We start from the raw sequence: 9,797 nt of genomic DNA on the forward strand, positions 1-9,797 counted from the left end.
TATAAAAGAGATGGGAGACAAATGAACAAAGATAGCATTGGCACAAGAAAAAAAGGGCACAAGCTGTCCATAAATTAAATGAAAATTAGGAGAAAGATTTTGACCCATTCATCCAGGAGGAATAGCAGAGGTAGTGATTCCATCTCATGTCAGAACAGAGCTCCAAAGATGACCTCATAACCTGCCTGCTTGGTCCAAGTGTCCTGGACTCCGTTTCCCAAGAACATTCCAATAGCAGAAATCTTTCATTTGCAGTACAGGTTTGAACCAAAGTTTGTCCCATTATTTACTGAATAAGTCATATGCTACTTACGTCCATTGATTGCAATTTTAGCAGGTCTGTGTGTGAGTGGAATTGAACAGAGAAAGATGTTTTGCAGTAGTAGCCTCAGAATGTATTTATACTGGAGTTATCCCTCTTTACTACAGATGACGAGCACCCTGATTACACAGACTTCTCAGTGTGGCTAGCTTACAACCAATGCTTTCAAGTTACTGCATTTTAATTTACACAGATGTCATTGTACATTTAAGTAAATTTTACCTGTGTAATCAAATACTTGCATAACATGCATTCTTTAGAAAGTGTTGTTTAAGTATTTGCTTATGTATGAATCAATTATCTCTTCTCCCTCTTTCCCCATGCCTAATAAATTTCTTTAAAACATTAAGAGCTGCACTGATTTATTTTTAGATCATCTCAAAAGTACTTCGGAGCTCCTATTAATGGCACAGTAGAACACTGAGTTTTCTATAACTCTGCGGCTGCAGAATCTTGTCTCCACAACAGATTTGCCCTTGGGCTGTAGAACAAACAAAAAGAGTATTTATAGCCCTTCTCATACAAACAGATTTGATCATTCAAAGAGGCAATGAATTGCACAGTACTTTCTATATCTCTAGGGTTGATACTAACAATACCATTAAGGGAAAGCTGATGTCACCTGACTTATCAGTCTGCTTTTGTACATCTCTGGGTAGTACTGGGCCAAAAAGGTTAAGTGTTATTTTTACCTTCGTTTATTTGAATGCATCTCGGTTGTCATGGCAGAGCTAGAAACACTCCCCTCCACCTGAATTACATAATTGATACAGAAAATAGAAGCTGAAGTAGCACTTTCACAGGGTGTGTCCAAAGTAAAGTACTTTAAGGAAACAAAAAGCTCTGACAATTTCAAATGACCCTTAGCTATTATTCTTCCTAAATAAGAGAAGCTGGAGATTAGGTAGACAAGCTCTAAGTTATCCTTTTTTAGACTGATCTGGATTCTAACATAAGATTTATTAGCTTGAGAGATTTAGAAGTGGCATATGCTTGCCCTGTAAGCCATAATCAAGACAGAACAACTTAAAATCATTTAATCAGCCTTCCCCAGCTGGTTCTTTACTTTAGACCCAGTGTTCTCTCTCTTGAGGAGACAGTGATATTTAGGCAACAGCGCAGTACACAGTGCAGCCGTGCTTTGAGTAGCCCTGGCTGAAGTCTCACCGACTCAGCTGGATTTGCTCCTCCGTTTCTCAGGGTACTTGCGCTGCGGTGGCACTGACATTCTTCTCTCCAGTTCTGCTGAGTGCACACACTTCCACACTCACAATCACCGCCACATCCTGACCCTCATCAACCCCTTTAGTCATTTCGTACTAATGAGCTGCAGATAAGGAGAAATGCCTGCATGCGCTAGAAGGACTTTGACTCTTGAACAGGGGTTCAAAATGTCTCAGCTGTACTGCCTGTCGCCATACTCACGCCCTCTGGCACAGTCTCATAAAGCTCAGCTTTTATTATCCTGTACTAGGATTGATTGCTGTGAATAAAACCTCAAGTAAAAACATCCGATATGAGCTTATGATTTTACCTAGCTTCTATGATGAATAACTTCTTAAAAAGCAAGATAGCCTTTTATGGCTCTAAAAATACCAGCGTCCCTGCAGAACCAGGAGACCACTGCCAGAGTGACTGCCCTTTTCTTTGCCTCTCTACCTTTAATGTTTGCCAGAAGAAACACCAAATCCAAAACCCAAACACTCACAAAAGAAGATTTTTATATTCAAACCTTTAAAGCAAACTGCTAAAATACAGAATTAAATCATAGATTGGATATATTTTTACATACTAAGAAATATTTCTAGACTACTAAGGTGTTGCCATTACTTCTTATGGCATCAGACCAAATACTCCCACATTCTCTTCATCTAAGTGATCAGACATTTAGAAAATAGGAGTAGAATTATTGGAATCTCAAATTATATTTGCTCTACTGTAGAGCAAATTGTACTAACTGTAATTGTACTAACAGTACAATTATTTTCAGTTACTTCAAAGCATGAGGATTATAAACTGATAATATGATCCACTTAAAGTTGAGCTATGGTATAGAAACCATGTTTGTATAATTGAAGATGGAGCTTGAAGAGGTCATAGATAAGAAAACCTGTAGTTTTTGGTTTTAAGATATAAAGATTTAGAGAAAGATACTCATGTCTTAGCAATATTTCTTCTAAGCAGACTGTCATTTGCTGTTCAAGTTCTGAGTACAGTGAGAATTTACTCTTCATTGATTAGATTCTTATGAAATAAAATCATTCAGGAAGAGAGGCCAATCTCTACCACATTCTGGAATAGCTCTAGGTACTTCACTGCAGCACTGGCTACACTGATGCCTAAGACAAGAATGTCAGAGGAAAAGGAAAGGATCCCCACACTGAGAATGCTTTAAACAGATTAGATACAAGTTAAATAGGCAGAACACTGGTTTCATTTGGTCCTCAATTAAAAAAATGCCTTACAGCTCAATATATACTAGATGGCTTGCAAAAGGTTCTCAGACATCAGTTGAGACTACTCAGCAGAAAGTAACCAAGTGTCAAAGAAAGAGACTACCATCTTAAATTAGGAAACCTGCAGTTACGATATGAGGTAGTACAAACTATATTATTTTTAATTACTTTTTCTAGTTTTCTAAGTGACAACTAAATGCTAGGCACCTGCATAGGGCAAGAATAGCTATGTTATCAATATATTAAATTAGAATATTAAAGGTATTCAGAATATAAACTACTGAAAGCACAAAATAATTTTATATAACACCCTTGCAAGACAGTTCTAATTACATGATTGTACACTGCATTTCCCCCAGAGTGCAAGAATGAACAGTGCTCACTGAATTCAACATTGTTCAATATTGGTAGTACGATACTCATGCCCCCAGGCTTCTAGAAAGTTAAGTGTCTGCAATGAATAGATACCTGAGAAAAGTTGGGGTGTTTTTTTTTTTTTTTTTTTTTTTTGTTTTTTTTGTTTTTTTTTTTTTTGTTTTTAATTCTGCACTACATACAAACTTTGTGGCAAATCAGTGACATAATCTCATTCTCCAGAGCAACATACAGTTGCCTCAGCTACAGGACCATCCTTTCTCATCCCAGCTCATTCAAAACACACATCCCAACTTCCCCAACAACTGAGATGAGTCGTGCAAACAACAGACTCTTTCACTGTGTTGTGCCAATTCATTCCAAGCACTGTTCATCCTGCACTGAATGAGGCAGGGTCCTGTGGGAAAACAAAGAATGAGATCATGTAATTAAAGACTATTTCATAATGTACAGGAGTATTGAACTATAATGGCCTCAGCAGCCTTAATGCTATTTCTTAAATCTTGAGTTAAGACTACAAGCTATTGTAACATTGTTTTCTGTGTAAAACCAACAGCAACCACAGAAATTTTTTTAAAATAACCAAAAGCTCCCAAGCACAAAACAACCACATGGAACCATACCAGCTACATAAGACACTTACTGATAGAAACAACTGGATGGCAAAATAACAACATTGCTATTTTCATTGATCATTTTTTCCGTTTTCAGTTTGCCTATCCATTAAAGTTTAAGTATATCCTAGAGAGGCTTCAACTTAAATGAAATTTTGCCAGATTAAACTGTTGTCATATCCTGCCTTGTGCTTCTCACCAGCTCACATGCTTGCTCACTCCAGCAGGCTGCTGAGGAGCTCATCTATCCATATTCCCAGTTCTCCAATAGCCTAGCTGGTAAACTGATAGTGAGCCTAGAAACTCTTCTCTCATCCTTGTGATTCCTCAGCTCTCACAAGGTAATTTCATTCTAGATGAAATTTAATACTTTATGATAACTCAAATTTAAATGAGTGAAGTTTCCAAATCTTTCGTGGAACGGGCACACAGGTCTCCACCTAGCTTGCCAGCACAAGTCTCTAGTACACATACTTTCAAGCTGAAAGCTTGATTCACAAAATGCGCATTCATAATTTTCAGATTTCTCCCCATAAGTTTAAAATACTGGCAGTCTTATGGTAGGACAAGGGGTAAAGATGTTTGGAAACAACCCCTTCTCACCAAAACCTTCGAGAAACAAGTTCAGAGTATCATACCTCATGTCTTCTTTCTCAGCATACCCTCACAAGAGTGAGGATGCTTCATGATGGAGGACTGGCCAGGAGCTGAGGGCAATCCCTGTACAGGTCATGCCTGCACCAGATGGGGCAAAGTCTTAGCACCCAAACACAGCAGGCAGAGCTAAGTGCTGGTAACAAGGTCCTCTGACAGCCCCAGGCAAGGCAAAGCCATGAACCAGGTCTAGGGTCCCTCCCTGCAGCTCTAATTGCAGGATTTGGAGACAAGACTACACAGAACTGGCAGCAGGAGCAGCAGTATATCCACAGTCCAACCAGGAGGCAGAGCTGGAGGCAGGCACACCTCCAGTATGGCCCAAGAAGGGGTCAAAACCCCAGGGCTGGGCTTAAATGATGCCCCAGGCCATGGGGGAGGGTGTGTGGGTGGGGGACCAGGTGAGGCTGCTCCAGGTCATTAAGACCTGTTGGTGTCTGGAGGGCAGGTGCTAGGATTAGTGTTAGAGTTAGGGTTGAGACAAGCAGAGGCTGCAGAGCTTTAGTGTATTCAGCAGTTTGCAAAATCTAGACAAAGAAAGTGTGAGCTCCTAAGAAAAATTTCCCCCTCCCTTTTTTTCCATAAAATTCATATGGTGCTTTGTGGCTAGTACTGCTTATTTAAATGATTTACTCTTCCTCTCTTTCTTTAGTCATATTTTGACTTATATCAGCTTCATTTGTTTGAAGCCATATCCTTCCTTTCCCTGTTCCTTTTGTTTGTCTCTTTTGTTCATATTTTATGTTTGTTGAAACATAAACTTCTGGAGACTGCAGTGTTGAACAAGTTCCTTAACTCTAGTTGAACTCATTAACATTGGGAACAAGAGTCTATAGAGCATAAAGGTTCTTTAAAACTTTTGTTCCTCACCCATGGAGGTTTTCCCACCATAGATATTTGGAGCTCCATTTTCAAAAGCTCTCTAAAAATTTTATCTTTAGTCCTTCATGAACCTCAAAACTGGGAGGGCCTAGAGAAAAAAAAGATCCCCCTTTTGTTTGCGCAGCAAGTCCTATATTGCACCTTATAGACACAGCATAGAGTTTCACCCAGTGACCTTATTTTAAATGTCTCTAAAGCTCAGTTAGCATGAGGAACAAATATAGTTGTGGTACTTTTTAAAATTAACAATAAGGTCTAGCAGTACTGAAAATAATGCTTTGTTTAAATGTCCACATGTAAGTCATATGAATGCAAGCACTTTCTGTAACTCAAGGCATTCTCAGCTGAAGGATTCAGTGAAAAAATATATGTTACTGTTTTTAACAGCATTTTAAGCATCTTTTTATCTAGAGATCACAGAACACCTTGCAGACATTATTTAGCTAAAAGTCATCACACTTTTGTGAGATTTTTATCAGCTACTGTTATATCTAAGCTGAAACATGGGTGGTAACTAGCAGAGCCAACACAAGAAAACAATGTGGTACAGTCAGTGAAAGCAGATGCCTAAGTCAGTTGAAACTTGGGGCATGTCAAGGTGCCACTTCATGACATGCCAGGACCCCTTTTCTTAAAGACTGCCACTTAAGCTTCCACGTCAAGAAACGTGATCATGTCTCTGATCACTTCTGACACGAAAGGTAGCAGGCCATATTGCCAGTTGTGGTTTGGCTCCTTCTCCCAACTTAAGCGGTAGAAGTGTCTGTAAAGCAGTCAGAAATCTCTCAGTATGAAAGAGATATTGCTGGGCTAACGGCTGCCATAGGACACTGGACTCCGGATGCACTCAAGAGTTCATTCAGAGCAGTACAGATGTGTTGTGAGAAAACACCAAAAATCTTGCATGTTATAATGAGCAGTTGCAGCCAGTTGGCCCACATCATTTTGGAGAACTGGGGTACTCGCTTTGCTAACTGTACCACCAGCGCTGCTTGCTTTGCTCTCACGGTTAGTTATGCACACTCAGATGCAGGCGCTCATGAGGTAGCTTCACTCCCACTCTGACCTAGCACTGCACAAGATTTTAATGTCCCAAAGTTGTTCAGAGTTTCAGCTGTTGACCCTCTCAGCCTCTGTAAGAAGCACATCTAAGCAGGTTTTACAAGCTTAACCACAGTCCCCTGCTAACGTAGTCTAAATGCTTTTCAGACCACAGAATGAACAAAATAGTGTCAGACTCTTCGCATGTGACTGTGTGGACATACTGGAGTCATCCAGCCAATGACTAGAGAATTGGACTTTAATTAAATTGTTAAAAAAAGCTGCTAAAGATGAAAGATGTGACTGCTTACATAAAATATGTTATGCTGGTTGGATAAGGATGTTTGTCATAGCACTTATACACTGCTTAATTATTCCTCCAGTGTACTATTTCCAAAATAGTAATATTACATATTTTCATTGAAAAACAAGATACATAAAAAGGCACTCTAGGTTTTCTAAGAAAAGGAAGATCAAAATTCATAAACATGTTTCTTAATTTCAATCAGCCAGTGCTAAGTAGAACTTTTATACAGACTTTTCAAAAAAATCATAGAGAGTGAAACAAGTTCATTAATGTACTGTAGCAGATCGGGAGCAATAGCATTTTTCATGCAGGAAAGATTTGGCCTACAGCAAGAAGAACCATCAGCTTCAGCACTACTCGTTTTGCTAAAAGATTTCTCTGATACTACAGGATAAAACTAAAATCTCTAAAGAACAAGTGTTTTCCTGCTCTTTCTGGTGCAAAGCCTTCTCTTAAGAAAATTTGCCATTAATTGAACTTTAATTCTAAGAGATCACTCACACAAACTCAAATAAATACCTAGAAATAAAATAATGAAGTTCAAAAAGTTAGTCATGCATTCATAAAGCACAGAAAAGATTTTAATGATAAACGTTCAGAATAAAATGTTTTTGCTGGAAGAAAGTTAACACATTGATTTCCTTGTCGGAGAAGGGCTCTCTTGACCAATCTTGAAACATAATAGATTTTATACTATATTCATGTTTGCTTAGATATATTTGGACAATTATAAAAAGATCAAAATCATCACTTCAACTCATTCAATGTATTTAAATTAATGAAATGGAATTTTCTTTAAAAACATGATTATTATAACAGTATAAATAGCTACTGAATGTGTACAATGTGTAAAATTCCTCCTCTCTTTCCCAAAGTCATTCAATACTTAGAAAATGATGGTATGAAATTTTGAAATATTTATTTGAGATTTGTGCAATCTGGCTTTTGATTAGTAGCAGGTCTTAGAAAGTACGAAGAGGTTTTTTTTCATATATAAAAATATAATCTGCCAAGTTTAAATAGCAACAAACAATTGCCTTTTGGCTGAAACATAGACATTTTTTTAATGTACAGGTACTGAATTTGAACTACTCAGTTTCAGAAAGTCAGTAAGTAGGATTTAAATAAATGTTCAACAGTTTTTATGACTGTAAATGTTTTGATGTAAAATTCATGATACAATCAAAATTTACCAGTATTTAAACCATCTTCCTTTATAAAAGATTTCAGAAAAATAAGGGGTATCCTAGCAACTAGACATTAGAAATTTTCAATGCAAGCACCTCGCCCTCTCCACTATCTCATGTAATAAAAAGAGAATAATAAAATTCCTAACTCGTAACAAAATCCTGACATAAAACTTGAAAAATACAACAGCTCAACAATATATAGTAGATTTAAGCTCATTTTCTTCCTGGCGGAAGTGTATGTTCAGACAACTTCCACAATACAGCTTTGTGATTGCAAGAACAAGATAATGTATTTTGTCCTGTTCCCCAATTAGGTCTCTAACTGTGAAAATGTAAAACATTAGCGTATCAAGTTTCTTCTGATGACTTTTATTTCATGTCAAACAAGTATCTTTTTCTGGACTCTTTCCTTCTATAATGCATGCTGTTGAGAGCCTGGTTTGTGGTCCTTTCCTCAATTTACTTCTTCCTAAAACAATACAAACTTTCATTAATATGAATCATGGGGATATGTGAGAACACAGCTCCCTGGAGCACCTGAAGAAAGTGCCAGAAATGGGCCACATGGCACAAGGCAATAAACTACAAAGCCATTTTATAAGCCTGTACAATAAAAACACATCTATTTAATGTCTGCTCTCTTCCATGCTAAATATTTCCACTTTCTGAGCACTTCCTGATTCCACCAAATGAAACACTATCTCGAGCTTTATCATATTCTGTCAATGCCTTTTTCTACAAAACCATCAAAATCACTGTTAGTTCTGCGTGTGCAACAAAGCGTTTTTTGTCTGATACGACATGTACTCATTTATTATATTGGATACTTCCTGCCTTATTTTTATTTTGTTGCCATAAACCAGAGAACAGTAAAGTGATCAATAGTAGCCAGAGTCCACAAGCAAAATGTGGATGACAGCCCATTTCCTCTTCTGGGTTTGAGCAGGTAAAGAATGAAAGGGAACGCGCTAAATGTCCTGCCTTGCGAATGGCGTGCTGAAATGTGCGTAGTAATTTCCAATCTCTTCATCGACTCATTGCACGAAACAGAACGGCACAAAGCAAGTTAGCTATAAATATATTGATACCAAAAGGCATGAAAGAGCAGAGAGCTTGAGAGATATCAGACCGAGAGACAGAACCAGGGAATATGCAAGGAAACCCGTATGCACTGGTAGGTGGCAACGTCTTCCAAGGGAGAGTCAGCAGGGAGGAAAGTTCAACTTCTACGTAGATTTGCGGTCTAAATATTACAGCGTTAAGATAAAATACTATTAAATATTCTTCAATCCAGTGTACTGAGCAGCATTAGACTGGTTTTGAGCGCAACCCTCCCCTGCCAAATGCTCGCTCTGCAGACGGGTTGTCGGGGTGTAGGTCTGGTCTCCCTGAATGCCCCGAAACATAAGCAAGCCCTGGCGGTGCAGTCCAACCCAGAGAACCGGGTGTGCCCGGTACAGCCGCAGTGGGAAAATACTGACAACCCCTGCAGCTGAACTCTCCAGCCACACATGTTCCTTGATTTTTCATAAACCACCTAATTCCAGCAACCTTCTCAGCGGCACGGCTTGTGGCTGAGCCAGCTCTCGCGATTTGCCAGCCACAGCCGTTCTCGCGGGCCTTTCTGCTGCGCGTGGTGAGCCTTGCACAGTGGTTGGGGAGAAGACTGCCTGCTGAGACTGCTGGGGTTGTATCTCATAGCTGGAGGTTACCTGAAGCTCACGTCCTTGGTCTGCCTGGTTTGGAAAGGGCTCCAGTCTCCCAGGAGAGTATTGTAACCCTCCAGTTATCAGGCACATTGAGCACCTCTGGTCAAAGCTGCTCCACTTTAATATAGAAAAGTACTACGTACACAGATAGAGAAAGAGAAATAAACAGAAGATCAATATAAATTAAAATTAATAACAAGAAAAAAATGATAAAACGAGGATCAAGAAAACACTGGCAGTGGCTAAA

Source organism: Rhea pennata, chromosome 4, assembly GCF_028389875.1.
Source record: "Rhea pennata isolate bPtePen1 chromosome 4, bPtePen1.pri, whole genome shotgun sequence".
NCBI lineage: Eukaryota > Metazoa > Chordata > Aves > Rheiformes > Rheidae > Rhea > Rhea pennata.